The 22,215-nt window shown below is 43.7% G+C and overlaps 1 protein-coding gene and 1 long non-coding RNA gene across 10 annotated transcripts in view; one reads left to right on the forward strand and one right to left on the reverse strand.

Moving 5' to 3' along the window:
• The window catches only part of AFF3 (ALF transcription elongation factor 3), a 233,086-nt gene that overhangs the window by 64,807 nt on the left and 146,064 nt on the right, over positions 1-22,215 (forward strand). The window lies entirely within an intron of this gene.
• The window catches only part of LOC310706265, a 107,872-nt gene that overhangs the window by 10,475 nt on the left and 75,182 nt on the right, over positions 1-22,215 (reverse strand). The window contains exon 3 of one of the 2 annotated variants that reach the window (XR_014525785.1): positions 11,079-11,180. The exons of the other annotated variant lie outside the window; for it this stretch is intronic. This is a non-coding gene — a long non-coding RNA (uncharacterized lncRNA). The remainder of the gene's footprint in view (positions 1-11,078; positions 11,181-22,215) is intronic. 2 annotated transcript variants of the gene reach the window in all.

Consider the following 22,215-nt stretch of genomic DNA (forward strand, 5'->3'; position numbering starts at 1 on the left):
TTTCCGTGTGCTGCGCTGGCTCGCCAGATGCAGCTTTGTCACGCTGGCCACGTGACCCGGAAAGTGTCTCCGGACAGCGCTGGCCCCCGGCCTCTTAAGTGAGATGGGCGCACAGCCCTAGAGTCTGTCAAGACTGGCCCGTACGGGCAGGGGTACCTTTACCTTTTTTATATGTGTTTAAATGGTACTTTATTGCATATTTGATATTTGGCTTATAATATGCTTTTGAGAGATTTCCCCCCCTTGAAAAGCAGAATACAAATTTATTTTAAAAAAATAAAACCAAGGCTTTACAACTCTTTTAGCACAGTTTCTATGCAATCCTACACCTACCTACTCAGAAGTAAGTCCTACAGGATCACATAAGGTTTATTCTCAGGTTTGGTGGGTCTAGGGTTGCAGCCTTATAGCCATTATACTTTTACCTCATACTAGATCTAGCTTCTCCGTGTTGAACAGAAAATGAAATTAACATTCTACTTTTCTAAATATGAGGGGTGTAAATTTGTTTCATGTGGGGTCTGAATAATGAGAGGAATTGGGATGATTTTGAGTTGTCCTCCCCTAGTCAAAGCATGGTGTCAGTAATCCCCTGCGTTGGATCGTGGCCCCCACAAAGATTTACTCTGTTCTGTTGCTCTAAATTTATTTACTGTAGAGCTCTATGTTTTCCTTTATGTCTTCTTTTCTTTATGGGCTTTGCAAAAATAAGCTTTCCTCCCTAAAAATCCTTTGGATCACTGAGGAGCTATGGATTTAATCATTTATTTGCTAATGCACATCTGTGGGGGGTGGGAATCCTACAGTGCTCTGATTTAATAAAACCAAAACAAAACCATTCAGAATTCTGTCGGTAGTGTTCCAGGAAATCTCACATTCTAAGGCCTAATGGAGGACACACAAAAGGCACCAGATAAGCTTGTGTAAACCTGCAAAGTTTTTTTTTTTTAAAGTATAAGCATTGGCTACCTTTCTTTATAGCCGTGTGAGGCACATGTGAAAGCTATAGCAACCCCAGCCATTGCTCAAGGCCAAGTGAAAGCTGGGAAAGGGGAGAGGCGGAGAGTTTGGTATTGTATTCATGGGAGTGGTGATGGAGTTTCACTTTCATTCTCCTCTTACTAAAGAAAAGAAATGGTAAGATTGCTATGTAGTTGTAACCTTTAATCCCTTTCACCTTCTCTAAGTGGATACATTGTTTTCTGAAGCTGACAGAATTAAAGGTACCAGCGGCCATACTCTGGCTAGCAGTGACTATATAGTTTTGTGATGTAAGTTGGTAGGAAGTACATAAATAAAGGTTTGTTGTGGCATTATAAAAGCACCTGAAGACATCATTCTTAATTTGCTTGTCTAGCAGCAGGGTTTGCCATCTAAAACTGTTCCAGTGTTTGCCTGGCCAGCAAGAGAACTTCTTAGAACATCTGATTTCTTCTGATTTGGGAACAAGGTGTAAAGGTTTTGTCCTATCAGTAGAGATGAATGGAATAGACTGCAGAGGCAATGTACAGTCTGAACATAGAGTTTATGCGATATATGTCTCTGAAAGGTCACAGTGCATCTAAAAAAGATGAAGATCAGCTCTACCAAAATAAGATGGAGCATGTTTCTAACAACAGCCTCTAAAACATACTTTCAACAACTTTTATTATGGACCTCCAAGTTTCCACACAAGCTTATCATTACTCATTTCTGTTCCACTATTCAGTGATGTGCACTTATCCTCTATAATACGCAAAATGTCTTACAATCTCACAAACCCACATTGTAAATGCCTTTCTCGGGAAACTCCAGGGACAGATGTATCCAACAATAATTGTATGCACAGACAGCGCAATTCTTTGCAAACTAGTTCTCATTAAAGTCTTGACATTAACCGTTTGCAGGTAATTATGCTTTACCACATTATTTAGTCTACAGGATGGCACTAATGATGCAGTAGCACTAATTACTTCCGTTGGTATTGTGCATGTACAGGGGTGAGATGGATAGCTATAGTGTCAGTTGGAGGCATGCAGATTTTCTCATGCAAACACCTGTCTGGGTTTTCTAATTGCCAGCACAGCTGCATAGATGATACAGTTTACACAAACACAGTTGTCTCTAGTGTGTATGTTGGACTTGATCATCTCTAAGTTTAGCCATCTCAGATCTACAGACAACAAGATTATTATTTGACTATCGGGATCATATCCCTCTTTAGAGAAATATACTCTTTGATTATGTAATTGTATGTCATAATCTAGCATAGCTCGGGATTTCCCCAGGGGCGAAAGAAAAAGAAATATGGTTCTGCCTCATTGCATGACCACCTTGAGATGATAAATTTGAGTTGGGGATGAGGGCCCATGGGCAGCACTATACCAAGGTCTCCCTGAAAGTTGTGGGGGCCACATCTTGGCTTGGTGTTCTGAGCTGGGCAGGAAGTGGGCGTGGGGGATTTCTCTGTACATCCCTTTCACGGTCGCATCCCTTCCTGGTTAGGCTTAGGCTTTCAACAGCTTATGTCTGGAACATTAAAGGTAAAGGGACCCCTGACCATTAGGTCCAGTCGTGGCCGACTCTGGGGTTGCGGCGCTCATCTCGCTTTATTGGCCGAGGGAGCCGGCGTATAGCTTCTGGGTCATGTGGCCAGCATGACTAAGCCACTTCTGGTGAACCAGAGCAGCGCACAGAAATGCCGTTTACCTTCCTACCGGAGCGGTACCTATTTATCTACTTGCACTTTGATGTGCATTTGGACTGCTAGGTTGGCAGGAGCAGGGACTGAGCAACGGGAGCTCACCCCATTGCGGGAATTCGAACCGCCGACCTTCTGATCAGCAAGTCCGAGGCTCTGTGGTTTAACCCACAGTGCCACTCACGTCCCGTCTGGAACATTAGTGGATCTTTTATTCTAGTCCACCCTTGAAGGTGAATAGCACCTGAGAACCCCAGGACAGTTTCCTTTGGGCATGAATAACGATGAATAGATACAACGTCTTGCAGAAACCCTTTCCTGCTAAGAAGAACCTGATCCATTCCTTGGTTTACCCAGGGATTTTGGGTCGTATGAACTGAATACAAGCAATATAAATTGCCTAAGCCTTGGTATTACTGTTGGCAGCTGGCAGGGGTTTGTTGTTCCTCTGTGTTGTTGTATGTATGCAAGGAGGTAAAGAAGGTGTAGTAAGCTGTCATCCAGGAGGTATTTAAACCCCAGTTGCCAAGAAAAGAGGGTACCAGAAGGATAATACAAATAAGAGGAGAGCAGTGGAAAAAACTGGACAGCAGAGATTATCTGATGTGGGTGGGGAAGATATGGTTAAGGATATGGGGAAAGGAAAAAAAATTGAATGGGAGGGAATGGCAGTACAGAACATAAGAAGAATCTCTCTCGTTATACTTTTAAAAAATTATTAAATTTCTATTAAATGTGAGTTAATGTGATGGTGAAGATATCTGGGCTAGATCACTGTACTGAATTTCTATTGGTATTGTCAGATGTGCTTTGAAATATGTAAGATTCCACAAATGTGTGAATTCAACTATGCTTGACGTACTTTAATATTTATTAAGCTGTTTAAGCACTTGCTTTTTTATTTTTTACAGTGTGATATTATATTTATGTTCTTGGTTTTAAAACAGTTATCCATCCTGAGCTTTTAGGAAAGGGCAAGAAATAAATAGGCTCTTCTTAACAACATCTGCATAATTAAAACAGCAATAAATTTTCCGAAGTTTGCAATTAAATTAAACGGCGATCAAATAAAATTGCATTCATGGGATGAAGAGTACATTCTGGTTAATGATTACCTTACGTAATTCAAGGTTCATTGCACATTATTGATTGTACTTTATATTTTATAATCTGATCTTAATGAGCAAAACTAGAGGAATCACATGCAAAGTGATAATGATGGTTTCACCCTTAAAGATCTTTAAGAGGAGAAAATGCAAATTTCTTTTGGTTACGTGGTTCAAGTTTTTCTGTATGCAAATATAACACATCTGTGTATTTACTTTACTGCAGACATAACTAGCAAGTGTTTAGTGATGAAATCTGTTCTTAATTATGATAGCAGATGTCAGAGTAGGAAGTTTCCCCCTTTCTAATGCAAAGTCGCCTGATTTACTCATTTTCATATGCATTTGTTAGCGTTGCCAATGCAGAGAGAGAAGCCTTTATGAGAGACTTCAATTTGCTTTCTGTGTGAGAGCCTGTGCAAATGGACTAAATCTGCACAGCGGGGAAGTTTTATCTCCCTTCCTCATGCATTGCAAGCTGTTGTTTCTGCCCAGCCCAAGAAGAATATAAAGCTACTCAACAAACGAGTGAGCTGTTAAGTGCTCTAGTAAGTATTTTAGGCAGTGGTTCCTATAACTTTGCTGTGCCTTACTAAAGAAGTACAAGCATGATGTCACCGTTCTGGGGTAAATGGCATTAGCAGGCTGGTCTTAAAAAGGTTTTTGCAAATAGACATACTTTTTCTTGGATGCTTCATTTTTACTGGGGTTTTGCTAAAACTACCAACAGGATGGAAATGATTAGAGCCTTTCTATTGCTGTGAAGTAGAAAAGTTGCCTGACTCTTTCTTTGATTGGTTTGAATCATAAGGCTACTGAAGCTCTGCTTGTGTGTGCGCGCACATGCTTTCCTGTTTTCGTTTACAGAATCCTAAATCCACTAACTGGAAATAAGCCCCATTGAGTTTAATGGGATGCAGCCCAGTAACTTTCCTTTCCTTGAAGACACTCACACAACAGTTACAAGATCTTCTTAGTTACAAGATCTTCATGGTCCATAAAGTAAAGGTAAAGGGACCCTTGACCATTAGGTCCAGTCATGGCTGACTCCGGGGTTGTGGCGCTCATCTCGCTTTATTGGCCGAGGGAGCCGGCGTACAGCTTCCGGGTCATGTGGCCAGCATGACTAAGCTGCTTCTGGCGAATCAGAGCAGTGCACGGAAACACGGTTTATCTTCCCGCCGGAGCGGTACCTATTTATCTACTTGCACTGTGCTTTTGAACTGCTAGGTTGGCAGGAGAAGGGACCGAGCAACAGGAGCTCACCCCGTCCATACATATATGCAAAAAAAGCATTGCAGCTTTGGAATCTTCAAGGCAGTATTTTCATTTAAAGTATGTTTATTTAATGGAGTTTACAGCAATATTTGCCTTTATTGTAAAAACAGTATTTTGTTACTTCAGTCCCTTGTGTACACTCACAACCAAAGTGAAAGTTTTAGTTGCAGGCATAAACTGTACAAACATAGAATCTCATTTTTATTTATTCATCAGATGCTTAAATTCTCTGTGAGTGGAAGTACCCTGATCATGCATGCTGCCTTTTGTTTATTATTTTAGGCATTGTGACACCACTTAAATAATTACCATACATTTCAGCACATTTTTATATTTGTGAAATACACACTGTTCACATTGCTTTATATACAAAAGGTGTAGTAGCTGTTATCATCCTGTCCTCAGTGCCTAATGCCGTGCTTAATGTAATTAATCTGCAGAAGTGCTGCTCTGTTTTATTGTGTCACTAAATTTGCCGACAATATAAGGTGTAAATTGATTGTGGTGAGTGATAGCTTGCTGCTTACAAAATGTGCTTCAACTATAGAGCAAGGTGAACATACATATATACTTCAGTAAAATGTATACAAAAAGCTCACCCTTCTCTGGTTGCTGTAATTTTGAGGCACATTGATTTATACATTGTTTGGAAGTTCAGCGCTTAAAGAAAAAGTACACAAGGACCAGGACATATTCAACTGATAACTTCCAAAATAGGGTCCAAAACATCCACCCATCTAGTTATTGAAAAGAAAAGTGTAGTTTGTTATTTGGGGTTGGACATTAGGCAGAACTAATTTTTGGTAGGCTTTACTCCTTGCATAGAGCTCTTAATCGTTCAATTATAAATGTAATTTAATATGTATTGGAAAGTGGTTTTCGTTTTGAAGTGCTTAATTAAAAAACTGTGCTGTGACTCCATGTTCATCTACATGCCTCCCCCCCACAACAAGCCTCAATAAACTTAATGAATGTCCAAGTAAGCAAGAATACAGATGATCAAGCCGTTGAAGAATCAATCTTGTATCTAAGTTATTGTGTCTTTAAGCGTACAGTGAATGTTTTGTTCATATTTCTGTGTTCACTTGTTTGTATTTGCAACCACTCGTTGCCTGTATTTATTTTACTTAATGCTTTCTCTTTTCCCCATAGAATATTTTATTGGAAAAAATTGATTAATTAATAGCGAGTGTTCAAGAGTCATTCATCTTGTGAGTCTTTGGAATAGCAGCATTATGCTAAGAACAAAATTTATTTTGTAAACTTGTTACTCAGCTGTCTGCTGTGAACTATCCTGGTACGTTGCCGGGAATCTCATTTGCATTTGATGGATCGAGTCATAACTGAGCACTTTCCTTTAGCATAAGCTTATAACGGTTCTGGAATAAAGCTGGCGCATGTCCCATAAGTAGGCTGGGTCTTAAGTCACAGAGGGGACAGGATTGTCTGTACTGGTTTCTTTCCATACGTTTATATGTAGATGTAGCTTTGTGGAGTGATGAAGGAGCTGGGAGACCAGGTTCAGACACTCCATGAAATTCAGTGGGTGACCTTGAGCCAGTCACTATCTCTCTGCCTAAACTGGTTGTTGTGTGGATAATACAGAGGGGGGGAAAGCCATGCTTACCAACTGCAGCTCTTTGGAAGAAGGGTAGGATATAAACTCAATAACAATCATATTCGTTAGGGATACTATCCTTTTGTTGCAGCCTGGTTTGCACATAATGCTAAACTACATGGATAAGCATCCGTGAGCTCAAGCTGCTTGCTGTCTTTCAAACAATTACTCTGCTTCTGGGTTGTATTCAACTACATCCTACTCAGAGTAGACCAATTGAAATTTATGAACCTAAGTTAGTTGTGTCCATTAACATCAGTGGCTTGACTTTGTTGCAGGACATGCATTAAATACCATCTATGCAAAAGAGCATATATGCAATGTATTGTTTTTAAAATATTAATAGATTTTGTAAGGAAAATTTCACCAGTCCAAATGGCCAAACAGACCATGCGCGTACTGTGTGTGTGTGTGTGTGTGTGTGTGTGCGCACACACACACACACACACACACACACACAGCATCACATGCTGGTGTGTGAGTTCCCATATAATCTTCATCTCCCTCAGGGCTAGCCATCCAGAGGCTGGGAAGAAACAGGGCAGAGGTTGGCTAGGTCAGTGTTTCCCAACCTTTTTTGGGCAAAGGCACACTTGTTTCATGAAAAAAAACTCGAGGCACACCACCATTACAGCCCCGTGACGTCAGCGCGCAGCGTCACGCCGGGAGGGACATGAATTGCTAGCAAATTACATAATCACCTCCTTGAGGGCTGGCTCATCTTCTCCGAAGGCAGAACCCCATTAATTAACAGCACAGACTCACACCATAGCCAAGACGAGGGGGGGAAACCTCAGTCATGCACAGTCATGCACATGTGGGGGCTAAATGAGGACGAAGACCGGGCAGAGAGCAGGGTTCAAATCACCCCACCTGGCCAGGACAATCCCTGGGTGCTCCCTTGGGCCACTCGCCTGACCCACCTCGCAGGGCTGTTGCTGCGAGGATAACACGGGGAGAACCACGCGCGCCCCCGGGAGCTCCTTGGAGGAGAAAGCGGGCGATGAATGCAATGCACGAAATATATGAGAGGCGACCAGGTTTTGCAGGTGAGGGGCCCCCGCCAGCCTCCGCTTCCAACACCCGGCGCAACGACGCCGAAGTTTCCCCCCGGGCTCGGCTCGGGGAGCAGCGCTGCTCCCCCCCCGGCTCCCCTTCGCCCTCCCGGCTCTCTCTGCCGCCCACTGGGGACCCCCCTCACCTGCCAAGTCCGGAGCGCCGGTGGAAGTTGCATGCATGCAGGGCGCCGCATTGCCATTGCATTGCACTGCACTCCATGCAACGCCTGCACGCATGCATTGCCTTGCACGTCCGCCAAGGGGTCTCCCTGCGGTCCGATGCGTCCCCTCCGGCGCGGATGCAGCATTGCAAAAATAACACACACCCCCGACGCAGCCCTACCTGGGGGGCAGCCTCCGCCTCCGCGGGGATCCCCGGGCTCCATCCTGCCGCCCGATCTCCGCGGGGGTGCAGGCAGGCTGCGCGGGGTCTGCGCGGAAGAGCCCCTGCCCGCCCGGCTGCCGCCGCTGCGCTCATTCCATGGCCGGGAGAAGAGCGCTTCAAACAAAACGCCCGGCCCGCCAGGCCACGCTGGGAAACGTAGTTTGCGCACCCCGCGCGGGCGCGGAGCCCAAGGGCGAGGGGACTATGGATCCCGGCAGCCCCCGCGCCGGGGACGGAGGGGGAGAGGCCGGGTGCAGGGATGGAGGGACGGGTGGGCGAGCGAGTGAGTGAGTGGCAGCCGCTAAGCCTTGGCCGAGAGCCAGGAAGGGCCTCCCCGGAGGAGGAGGAGGAGGAGGGAGGCGCAGAGCGGGAGGGAGGGAACCCCAGGGGTCATCTAGTGACGGCGCCCCAATCGAAAATTTGACTTTAAAAAAAAAAAATCTTTCGAATTTTTTAATTTTTCCCGCGGCACACCAGGCAACATCTCGCGGCACACTAGTGTGCCGCGGAACAGTGGTTGGGAAACACTGGGCTAGGTGGACTCATACTGTTAGCAGTTTTGCCACCAACTCAGCTTAATGTGGCCCATGTCTGGCGTAGCTCAGTTAGTAGAGCATAAAATTCTTAATCTCAGGGTTGGGGGTTCGAGCCCCACTTTGGGCAGGGGGGTTGGACTAAGATGACTCTTGTGGTCCCCTTCCAATGCAACAATTCTATGATTTCTATCTATTGTCTATGTATTTTGGTATGTTATACTTGTAGGAATAACGAGGACGACAGGAGGTTGAGTGCAGGTGAGCTGTGCAGAAGCAAGCTGGTAAGCATGCTCCAAACAAGCTGCTGACTGTCTCTGCAGAGGCTCCTTTTATTAGCAGAAGTCAATAATTGGAAACAGTAGCGAAACCACCCTGAACATGACGTATTTTCATCGAAGCACATTTCCAGCGTTAGCAAATACACGTGTCAGCAGGTGTTTCCCTAAAACTTTCCCCCCGATACTTGATTACGTCTGCGTCCCCGGTCATGCTCCAGCCAAGCATTATGTCTAGTAACCAAATCTGTGAGAGAACAAACGGTCAGGGGAAAAACCATGTTTGTTAGCCAAGAAGGCAAAAGGTCAGGGAGCGTGGGCGCAACTCTCCTTGGCACACTGTTGCATGCCTGGTGCAAGGTTTGCCTCAGCACAGGAGGAGCATCACCTCCACAATACTTTTGAAAACAGCCTCTGTTATGAAGGGAGGAGAGGACAGACAAGCTATGTTTGCCATATGGGATATATATCAGCAAAGAAATTCTAGGTTTGACAGGACTGTCACTGGGCCTCCAAGCCTGCATCCCTTTCCACTGTAGAGATTAACTTCCTTTGTCAAGAAAGGTTCATCTCACCTCCTTTTAATGTAGAAAACACACCAGCCAGGCTTCCCATATTTGAAGAGGATTTCCCCTGAAAATAATTTAGCATGTGGTTTTTATCTTCAACAAATCTTGGCAGAAAGACAGCATTTCCCATTGCTGCTATCATCTTGCTTTATTTGAAAGCTTCTGTAACCTAACATGATCCATTTGATCCTTTAAACCTTCAAAGCATCTCCGTAAGGAAAGGGTCTTGCTTTTGAACATTGCACTGTGAATGGCACTACAAATAATTTGTTCTCTGTATAAGCTCACCAAATTCCCTCCTAAAAACAATAGCGCGTTTTTCTAGCTACAGAACGGCATTCTGTTGTTCTTTATTTATAATTTATTTTCATATATATCTTTCATATACTGTATACCCAAGTTTTTATTGTGGAGGCTATAAGGCATTTATAGCAATGGAGCAAAGAAAAATTCATTTAGTCTGAGATTCATCCATCAATGAGCAATTTATTAAACATAAGTAGAGTATTTCAGCTATGTCTTGATTGGCTAATTTTGTAGAGTCATGCAGTATGTACAGATGACAGGTAATATGAGAATGTTTGTTTAACTTGATAATATTCTGACAATTTACTTATGGCTAGATTGGTTTATATTTACAGTTCAAATGCATTGGTAATCGCTGGTCCTAGAGAATGGTGATTTTGAAAAAAAAATACAATTTTTTAATGTGAAGTCTGGTGGTTTTGGTTTTTCCTGTTATTCTTTGATCCAGCTTTTTAAAAAAGTATGCAGCTACATTGAAATATTAGAAGATTAAGAGAGCAGAGTTCATGAGAGGAGAAATGATGTAATTTGCTATTTAATTTGTAAGCAAGCAAAATGATGACATCATTGGCAACATAAGAAGAATACAGATAGCATCAAGGAAGGAATCATAATCATAGAAAATAACTGCGGTGGTTAGTGGTGCAGATAGCCAGCCTTGCCAGATGTTAGAAGAATTTACATTTGTGTAGCATTGCCCACTATCTCAGAATGGTTGCCTGTACCATTCTGCCAAGTGGGAAATAGGATTTTTCTGCATTAAGAAACAGAAGTGCTTGATTTTATGTAGCCACCCTCTCTATGGGCAAATGAACATACCATGTTTGCATCTATATCTCTCTCACTGGCCCCTGACAACTAGGTACAACTTCCACTATGCTGCTCTATTTAATTGATAAGATGGATTCCACACCATAGGATGGTTTCTTTGCACACTTGTTCACTTGTTTTTATTTTAAAGATGTATACACCTGCCTTTCGACCAAACTTCCCTAGGCATAATGTAATAGAAATATATGTAATATAGCCTAATGTCAGCTTCCATGTTTCAAGGTGCAATATTCTCACCTGCAGGGTAGCTTTAAAGTCCTGATGAGCAACCAGTTTTAGAAGGTGAGCCATTTTGAATGGGAGAGAAAAAGGAGCAGAGGTCCAAGCCTTTCCTCCTCTGGTAGCCTGGTAGTAAGCCTAGCCACCAGTTTGTTTTGCGAAACGGCTCAAAAAAGTGTCACCCCCCCATCCTCATCCCATTGGGCTAGTTTTGTACCTGTGTGGAGGTGGTTCACAAAGAAGTCCATCTTGGTTGGCCTACCACTCTCTTGGGATTCTATCACGTGCAAACACTTAGTCAGGTCAGTCTCGCTCCTGTCTGATCAGAGAACAGCTTCATTGAGTTACCAGAAGCCCAAAACAAAAGTTTGCAGAACATTTGCAAACTATGGCCATTACACCAGTTTTACAAATAGATGACATTACTCTGTATGACCATATTGTAGTGGAAAGGGGACGTTCTGTAGTTCAGAGGTACCTCGTGTGCTTTGCATGCACAAGGTCTCATATTCAGTTCCTGATAAGTCCAGGATAGCTGCTGCAAGGAAGTGTAGAGAAGACTAACTGGCCCAATGGACTGACTCTACAGAAAGGCAACTGCTTGTTAAAATTAGCAAAGTGCTTTGAAGTCAACGTGTTTGTGCAGCTTTGCAGGTGGAGATCTAAGCCTGAATCCATTTCCAACCCCCAGAAGATGTATATATAAACAGGATGGCGTGTTCTGATTTGATCTACAGTGCTTTTAAATGCTCACATTTCTCTGTTAAGTTCCTTTAATCTATCATTTGCAGTGTTTGTTTAGGGATATAATTGTGTATCCAATACTTCGTGATCATATCTATTTCATTCATACCTTTTTTTTAATAAAAGAAATCACATAAGCATTTTCAAATATTGTCAGTCAGTGTAATTGCTTCATATGTCTGCTTTACAGAATACTATACTTTACTGCCCTTAAGTTCATTTTTAATTGGGGTGCAGAGCTTTGAACAAGTCAATTATTATTTTTTATAGTAAACGGTAATTAATGTTTCATTTTATTTTATTAGGCTCATTTCATTCATCCTCATTGGAACTAATCCAGGCTTTTCTAAATATTGTACCTGTATTTGTATACATGTGTGTGAGAGAGGGACAGAGAATATGAATGAATGGAGGCTTTGACTTGAAGCCAGAGAATTGTGTGACTATCTATGCGCACGTTCCATAGGTTTTTAGACTAAACCCAGCCAGGCTTATGTGTCTTTGCCTTTTTATGTTTTTACTTCTTGATTTTACATACACTGTATCACTGAGAAGAATTTCTAAAATTAACTCAACAGTATAAAGGTAAACGGACCCCTGACCATTAGGTCCAATTGTGGCCGACTCTGGGGTTGCGGTGCTCATCTTGCTTTATTGGCCGAGGGAGCCGGCGTACAGCTTCCGGGTCATGTGGCCAGCATGACTAAGCCACTTCCGGCTAACCAGAGCAGCACACAGAAACACAATTTACCTTCCAATGTATTAATAATAATAATAATAATAATGATAATAATAATAATAATAATAAAGATGTAGAACCTCCTTGGTGATGATTTGAGAAATGCATGAAACCATATAAAACCTACTGGTGATATAATGGAGCCTGTAGTATTCTGGCCCACATGATGCAAGGTTGTGTCCAGTTTCTCAACTGAACTAAACACATGAACCAACTTTGTCTTTCAGTAGTTCATGAAGTAAAGGACATGTTTAGCTGAAATACTTAGAAAATACGAAGGTGACTTGATTGATACGGGGGCGGGGGGAGAGTAGAAGGCACAGATTCTTGACTGCGAGAGAAATGAAAGAAGACAACGTAAGATAACCTTAAGTGAAGCAGAGACAGCAGGAAGGAGAAATAGAAAAGGAAAGAGAAGAGATTTGGTTGTGAGCAGGAAAAGCAAAGTCCTTCAGTATAAAGACTAGGGCTTTCCTTTCCTTTGCTGTTTTGTAGGAACATTTTGTACAAAGATTACCATAATAAAAGTCAAAAGTGGAAAGGACCTAACAGAAGCAGAAGACATCAAGAAGAGGTGGCAAGAATACACAGAGGAATTATACCAGAAAGATATGTATGTCTCGTACACCCCAGATAGTGTGGTTGCTGACCTTGAGCCAGACATCCTGGAGAGTGAAGTCAAATGGGCCTTAGAAAGCACTGCTAATAACAAGGCCAGTGGAAGTGATGATATTCCAGCTGAGCTATTTAAAATTTTAAATGATGATGCTGTTAAGGTGCTACACTCAATATGCCAGCAAATTTGGAAAACTCAGCAGTGGCCAGAGGATTGGAGAAGATCAGTCTACATCCCAATCCCAAAGAAGGGCAGTGCCAAAGAATGCTCCAACTACCGCACAATTGCACTCATTTCACACGCTAGCAAGGTTATGCTTAAAATTCTACAAGGCAGGCTTAAGCAGTATGTGGACCGAGAACTCCCAGAAGTGCAAGCTGGATTTCGAAGGGGCAGAGAAACCAGAGACCAAATTGCAAACATGCGCTGGATTATGGAGAAAGCTAGAGAGTTCCAGAAAGACATCTACTTCTGCTTCATTGACTATGCAAAAGCCTTTGACTGTGTCGACCACAGCAAACTATGGCAAGTTCTTAAAGAAATGGGAGTGCCTGATCACCTCATCTGTCTCCTGAGAAATCTCTATGTGGGACAAGAAGCTACAGTTAGAACTGGATATGGAACAACTGATTGGTTCAAAATTGGGAAAGGAGTACGGCAAGGCTGTATATTGTCTCCCGGCTTATTTAACTTATATGCAGAATTCATCATGCGAAAGGCTGGGCTGGATGAATCCCAAGCTGGAATTAAGATCGCCGGAAGAAATATCAACAACCTCAGATATGCAGATGACACAACCTTGATGGCAGAAAGTGAGGAGGAATTAAAGAACCTTTTAATGAGGGTGAAAGAGGAGAGCGCAAAATATGGTCTGAAGCTCAACATCAAAAAAACGAAGATCATGGCCACTGGTCCCATCACCTCCTGGCAAATAGAAGGGGAAGAATTGGAGGCAGTGAGAGATTTTACTTTCTTGGGCTCCATGATCAATGCAGATAGTGACAGTCACGAAATTAAAAGACGCCTGCTCCTTGGGAGAAAGGCGTTGGCAAACTTAGGTAAAGTTAAAGGTACCCCTGCCCGTACGGGCCAGTCTTGACAGACTCTAGGGTTGTGCGCTAATCTCACTCTAGAGGCCGGGAGCCGGCGCCGTCCGCAGACGCTTCCGGGTCACATGGCCAGTGTGACATTTCTGCTCTGGTGAGCCTGCACCAGCGCAGCACACGGAACGCCGTTTACCTTCCCGCTATAAAGCGGTACCTATTTATCTACTTGCACTTTAAGCGTGCTTTCGAACTGCTAGGTGGGCAGGAGCAGGGACCGAACGACGGGAGCTCACCCCGCCGCGGGGATTCGAACCGCCGACCATACGATCGGCAAGTCCTAGGCACTGTGGTTTTACCCACAGCGCCACCCGCGTCCCTTGGCAAACCTAGACAGCATATTAAAAAGCAGAGACGTCACCTTGCCAACAAAGGTCCGTATAGTTAAAGCCATGGTTTTCCCAGTAGTAATGTATGGAAGTGAGAGCTGGACCATAAAGAAGGCTGATTGATGCTTTTGAATTATGGTGCTGGAGGAGACTCTTGAGAGTCCCATGGGCTGCAAGAAGATCAAACGCATCCATTCTTAAGGAAATTAGCCCTGGCTGCTCACTGGAAGGACAGATCCTGAAGCTGAGGCTCCAATACTTTGGCCACCTTATGAGAAGAGAAGACTCCCTGGAAAAGACCCTGATGTTGGGAAAGATGGAGGGCACAAGGAGAAGGGGACGACAGAGGACAAGATGGTTGGACAGTGTTCTTGAAGCGACAAACATGAGTCTGACCAAGCTGCGGGAGGCAGTGGAAGACAGGAGTGCCTGGCGTGCTCTGGTCCATGGGGTCACGAAGAGTCGGACACAACTAAACAACAACAACAACAACAGGATGGGGTAGGAGAAGGATGTGCTTTTTTTAAAAAAAAAATACTGCCCCATTTTCACGGGCATGTCTCTGATTATGTGCATCTACAGAGAATGACCGCTCCCCACATCAAATGGGGGGCGCCTTTTGTGTGGTTGCGCGCAGCCCCCCGGATCCCAGTGCGGCTCCTGGTAGTTCAGGTCATCTTCCCCCGGCTGGATACCTGGAGGTCTCTGCCTACCTCCGCCAATCGCCCAATCCTGCCTGGGGAGGCGTTGCCAGGGGATCGGCCAGGTAAGGGGAGGGACCATCCTGCCCACACAACAGAAGGTGAATCCTACCTGCGAAGTGTCAGTTGGCTCCAGAGCTTCTCCCACCCTGCCCTCCCTCAGTTAAGTCTTCTTTTGCAGCTTAACCTCTTCTCCACAGGTACGCAGGCACTACTACATCAGGGCCAGAAAGGAATTTTCCTGCATCAACAGGTTTTGCCTTTTCTGTAGCAAAACGTCACAGCTTTGGTGGTTTCAGGCCTTGGGCGGAATCCTTTAGTCTATCTTCCTAAATGGGGACGGGGTGAAGCGGTGACATCCCCCCCCTTGTGGCAGTGATCCCAGAGTTCCCCGTTAAAGGGGTATTGAGGGGAGGCATTGGCCATACGCCGAGAGCTTGTCATTGCTCTCCCCTCCGGCAGCGAAACGGGGAGTGGGCTCTCTGCTTGAACATATGTTCTCCAGAGCCAGCCCAATCCACACACACTCTGGATAACCCTGATGTCTCCCAGATCCTCGGCTGAGGACTGGGAAGGATAAATGCCCAATGCCTGAGCCAAGGTCTCCCTACATCTGAAATTTAATAAAATTGTGGCCAATTTTAATCCCATAGCATGCCCATAGCATGTTGTCTTGAGTCATTATTCCACTCGGGTGTCGCCTGGGGTTGGGGGGGGGGACTCTGCCTGTCCACGCAGCTAAATTTGGCAGTTGTATAGGAGGCACATTTCACTAAAAACATGAGGTCTGGCTTAAAAAAAAAACAAAAAAACTTTTGACTGAAAGCTGTTTATAATTATTTTAAGAGTCTTCAGGGTACCAGACAATTATTATTTTTCTACTTTAAAATGTCTCAATTGCGTCCCATGATCGTTAAGACTTAATTTTTTGTATCTATAGCAAAAACTACTAATCATTCACTGATCTCCACTGAGCAGTAGTAGAAAAAGAAATGCTATTTTCGTATTCTGCACATCATGACTCTCATTAAAATCTCATAGAAATGATGCATTCTACTTGGGATACACCGATTATAAAATAAATATGTCTGAGTTTGTGTTTTTGGGCTTGTGCCCTGGCTCCCAGTGGTAAACTTAGTCTATTAATGTCTGGTGCTTTAAAGAAACACAAAAGCCCTCAGGCTAGTTTTGTATTGCAATATCTCAGAATAGTGGCTGCATGTATTAATCAGAGCTTTCAAACGAAAGTAGTAGATTGTCCTTGATCTTCAGTAACTCGGGGCCAATGCATATAGCCACAAATGGGGCTTCTTATAAAAATCCATGCACACTTAAAAAACCCAATATGCCTGGATTAAATGTGCATGTAGAGGTAAAACCCGCTGTGTAAAGTGCGAGTATGGTATACTGTCTGTTTCACAATCATGTAATAACTAAGTGAAGCACCATTATGGAATGCATCATTCTAATGTTAATGCTCATGCTATAGTTGTGAGAACATCACAGTGAAAGACCTAAAAGAAACAGAAATAGGACTGGTCTGCACAGCTTATTGTCTCACTGCCAGTGACCGACTGGGACTAAAAATCAGCCCCAGCGTATGAAGCCCAGTGTGGCCCACATGGAAGAGGGAACGTGCTTGGTTTATTCTGCTCTGCAGGGTAGGACTTGAACCAATGGCTTCAAGTTACAAGAAAGGAGATTCCGACTAAACACACGTAAAAACTTTCTGACAGTAAGAGCTGTTTGACAATGCGCTAGCTAGCATAGCACCAGTTCTTTGAAAAGCTCATCTCTTCCCATTTAATCTAGTTCACCAGGGGGAATAAATATTTTACTGTTTGTAAAAAAATTTAGTCTGCTTTGCATCTTCTGTGTAAAATGATTTTTATTTATACACTGGGCATTTAAAAACAACAACAACCACCTGTAAGCTTGGAGAAATATCTCTATTCTCTTTTGAAACTACTCATCTGTATCCTGATAAACATGTCATGTTGAAGCATGAACAGGATCTTGCTGGTATGATAGATCCTCGCCCGTCCCATCCCCATGGGCCATGTTAACAGGTGGGCGACTCTATGCACTTTGGTACTTTTCTTTCTTCTTTTGCAACCCAACTTGAAGGCAAGGCTTTAGGCAAGGGGTTGTCTGCACTATGGAGAACTCCTGTGGGAGGCCTTCCAGAGTTTAGGAACTCCCTAGTGAGGCTGAAGGGACGCGGGTGGCGCTGTGGGTAAAACCTCAGTGCCTAGACTTGCCGATCGTATGGTCAGCGGTTCGAATCCCCGCGGCGGGTTGAGCTCTCGTCTTTCGGTCCCAGCTCCTGCCCACCTAGCAGTTCGAAAGCACCCTTAAGTGCAAGTAGATAAATAGGTACCGCTTTATAGCGGGAAGGTAAACGGCGTTTCCGTGTGCTGCGCTGGTGCTGGCTCGCCAGAGCAGCTTTATCACGCTGGCCACGTGACCCGGAAGTGTCTCCGGACAGCACTGGCCCCCGGCCTCTTAAGTGAGATGGGCGCATAACCCTAGAGTCGGACACGACAGGCCCGTACGGGCAGGGGTACCTTTACCTTTACCTTTTAGTGAGGCTGATCCTAGTGTAGGGTTGCCACCTGTCCCTTATAATAAGGGATTGCCCCTTATTTCAAGGAAAAATGCTGCAACCTTTAAGGGACACAGTTTGTCCCTTATTTCTGCCTTGTTTTCTTCTCCTTCCCTCCTCTGCTGAGGTGAGTGCTGAGCTCAGTTTCTCCTTCCCTACATCTCTACCAGCGCTATTGCCTCCTTCCTGCCTGTCCGCATTCTCTGTCTCTGTCTGTCTGTCTCTCCTTTCCCTACCTCCCCCCCCCCATTATACTAAATCCAGTGAGTGACACAGTTGCGGCCCAATGGATGGCCGCAGAGGACGGTGAGCGTTTGGGGATGGGATGTAGGGGCAGGGCTGAGAAAGAATGGAGTGACTTTGGAGGAGTCAGGGGGAGGGATTGCTTTGAAGTCATTTCTGCACGTAAGTGTCCAGCTGTATCAGACCACACTCTGGTCCATTATGCTGAGTCCCACAGCAGCCAGCCGCAGCCAAAATCTTCCAAGTACCCAGAAAATAGGATCTTGTTGCCAGGACACCATAGTCCCACCGTTTTAGATCTGCAGCTTGGCTCAAACTAGCCCTGCTCCAAATCCCACCCCCTAGTTTTCGTTTCCATGAAAGAGGTGTTGTTTCTGTCTCTTTAGTGGAGAGCCGAAGAACTTCGAAGAAATTTTGTGGATTGGGTTGTGTGTGTGGTTCTGCTGCTGAGGTGGCCAAGCTGTCTTTTTTAATGGATGCACTTGTTTTTGTTTTAAATACTCTAAGGAGTATATTTAAATGCTCTAAGGCAGGGGTCGGCAACGTTTACCTCGCCTGGGCCGGTTCACTCCAGCGGAGATCCTTCCATGGGCCAGATTGCGCACCCGCCCGCGACTTCCGGTGTCTGTGCAGACACAATTTTCAGCGCCACGGAAGCAAGTCCCTGCACTGCGCTGGTTTAGCGCAGTGCACGATGACTCAAGCGGGTGGCTCGGTTTGGGGGCGGCTCGGAGGCCGGTTAAACAACCCCCATAGGCCCCTTGTGGTCCATGGGCTTTAGGTTGCCGACCCCTGCTCTAATGATTGTAAGCCTAAAAATACATGTCAATGCATAGAGTTGTGTGTGTGCCTCAGAATCTCTTATGTGCTGAGTTTGTAAATTGTGCCATCATTTCATTTAAAAACTAGACACTCTGAAAATAATGCCCTGGGTTTAAAAAACCCCAAAAGTCTTCTGAAAATATATATATATATATATATTTGTATGCAACAAATGTGAGTGGAAGGCACTGTATGAAAGTGTATTAGGGCAATCCATAACAAATGTTAAATATAAAGGGAGAGGAATATAGCACTTGTGACAATTAATGTCAATACAGTTTGCAGATTGCTTGAAAGGACATTATAGTGTTGCACATACTTATGCAGCACAGCTCTTTGAAACAAAGCCATTTTTCTGCTTTCTAATGAATGCTGTATTGTTGGTCTACCTGATCAACAGAAAACCACTGTAAATAGGATTCCTCAAAATTTTATCTGTTTTTACCCAGTGGAGGAAATCCTGTCTAATATAATTAGATACCTGCAGGCATGTCAAAAATAATTGAAACGTTTACGCTGAAGATCAATACATTCAAAATTTTGGCAGGAGAGTCTGCCACCTATATGACCCGAATATATTTTATATTTAAGACATTCAATTATATTTAGAAAGGTGCTGGGGGTTTTTAATTGATTGTGTATCACCCCACTGTATCACCCCACTGTATGTTTTAAAAGGCTCGTGCAAGACACAGAGATGTCTGACGAATAGTATTTAAATGGTGGAAGGGAAAATACGATTGAAAGTGTATGTGTCTTATTGTCTATCCAGGTAGGGCTGCTGACAGCATCTCAAATAGCTTTCCTGTCGCCATGTGGGAGGTGATGGTAGTAGAGGTGGTAATAATGATGATGATGTGAGAAAATGTGTGCGTAAACAGATTTAATGACAAGTGACAGGGCTGCTGCTTTCACTGAGACACAGATGTAAAAATGAACAGCACCTAACCATCAACACCCCCACCTTTCCACTGGTCAGAGATATCCTTTTGGGGAAAGATAGCCAGCGAGGATTTCATAGTGCCCTAAGTGTATTGAAAGCATCCATTATTTTGTCAATTGCAAAGTTAAAATTGGCCAGCTTAGTTACTTTACCTAACCTCACTCCAACATTGTAACCTCCTTTTTTTTAAAATTTCACATCCGAGTTCAAAAATATTTCAAGATGAAATGAAATCATTAATTTGGATTTAAACGGAAAAACTCAGGCAGAACTGGCTTCAACCAAGCAAAGAAAACAACAACATGGAGTTCCATATATATATATATATATATATATATATATATATATATATATATATATGCAGGTTTTGGTGTCTTCGGGTGTCTTCCCGTGTAAGAGTTGGGGTGTCTAGGCGACGTTTCGACGAGGTCTCACTCGTCATCTTCAGGCTGGTGCTTTCGGCTTCTTGTTACTGAAACAAGAAGCCGAAAGCACCAGCCTGAAGATGACGAGTGAGACCTCGTCGAAACGTCGCCTAGACACCCCAACTCTTACACGGGAAGACACCCGAAGACACCAAAACCTGCATTCCTGTACCCGTGAAAATCTACGAAAGCATATAAAAAACCGACACCAGAACCAGAGGCACACAGAACGCCATCACCAATCAACCACACCAGACCCAAACCCAGACCCTCTCCACAGATAAATTACAGACACCATCCAGTAGCCAAACCATAGTGGCACCTCCGGATGCTGCACCCCCCTGCTATCCCTACACAGATCTGGCTGGCACAGGGCACAAAACCACAGCTCGCCCCTATACACGAAGCCAAGCCAGAGCACAACTAAGTGCAGTACAGCCATCTTCTCAGAAAAACTCTTCACAAGCTCAAGAGGTCAAGACACGAAAGCTTTAGCAACTAATCCACACTTAATGACCCACCTAAGTGGTACTCAGAATATCACTCAAGAAATCACTCAAGATATCCCTCAAGTAATTAAGGAACAAAAGAAGAAAAGGCACACTAACCTGGGAACTTCCTCTCCGCCCAGAACGTTGGAGGCTATACACCACACCCCCTCAACAGTATTTATAGGAACTCAAACACTGAGATCCTGCTCTGTTCCAGTAACAAGAAGCCGAAAGCACCAGCCTGAAGATGACGAGTGAGACCTCGTCGAAACGTCGCCTAGACACCCCAACTCTTACACGGGAAGACACCCGAAGACACCAAAACCTGCATATATATATATATATATATATATATATATATATATATATATACGCGCCTTGCGTAAAGGCACCATTTTTGTTGAGAAATATGTGATATTGGAAACAAGTGGTGGGATTTCTCAGTTCATCATTAGTGTTTAAGTAGAAAGAGGCATGTGATTTTTCCACATAGGGGACACAATAGAAACAAAACAAAATCCATACAATTAAATATAGTACACTGATCTCGATAGCCTAGCTTTCTCCAGAATACACCCATTGTTTATATGAGTCCTTCAGTATTTCCTAAATACATTGGGGGATTTTTCCATATGACTAATCAGATCTATTAATTCCAGTAGGTTTACTTGAGTACAACTTAGTTGAGCCAAACTTAGTACCTTGATTCTCAAACGCCTTGGTACTCAAACAACTTGGAACCCAAACACTGCAAACCTGGAAGTGTTCCGGTTTGCGAACTTTTTTCGGAAGCTGAATATTGTTATGTTTCCGATTTGAGTGCCACACTTCCGTTTTGAGTGTCACATTGAGGTCTGTCTATTTATTTTGTGCTTTTGTTTTTGCGGCTCTCTTTGTTTTTGTGACTGCGTGGAACCCAGTTCAGCTACTGATTGATTGATTGATTGATTGATTGTGTGACTGCAGCACATTGTTTATTGCTTTCGTTTTATGGATCAATGGTCTCATTAGATAGTAAAATTCATGTTAAATTGCTGTTTTAGGGGTTGTTTTTAAAAGTCTGGAACAAATTAATCCATTTTGCATTACTTTCTATGGGAAAGCATGCCTTGGTTTTGGAACACTTTGGTTTTGGAATGGACTTCTGGAACGGATTAAGTTTGAGAACCAAGGTACCACTGTAAGTTCACAGTAGTGAGTTAAATGGACCAACTGTATGGCTGGAAGTAAGGCTATAACCTGTATTTGACCCAATAAAAAAATTCCTTCCAGTAGCACCTTAAAGACCAACTAAGTTAGTTCTTGGTATGAGCTCTCGTGTGCTTTCATGTGCATGCACACTTCTTCAGACCCAGAAGAAGGTATTTGACCCAGTCTTCTTCATGAGATGAGTGCTGATTCAAACCTGGATCTTCCCTGTCCTAGTCTGATACTCTAACCACCAAACCACGCTGGCTGTATTTTATTATTGTAAGCCACTCGTCATTGTGCTAGTGTTTCCTCCTGTTCCACTTCACTGACTGATGCTTGCAGGAGACGTGAAATGCTAACACCACGATGACATAAAAATTATTCCAACTACATGCTACAGGA

Source organism: Podarcis liolepis, assembly GCF_965112155.1.
Source record: "Podarcis liolepis genome assembly, chromosome: 4".
Classification (NCBI taxonomy): Eukaryota; Metazoa; Chordata; class Lepidosauria; order Squamata; family Lacertidae; genus Podarcis; species Podarcis liolepis.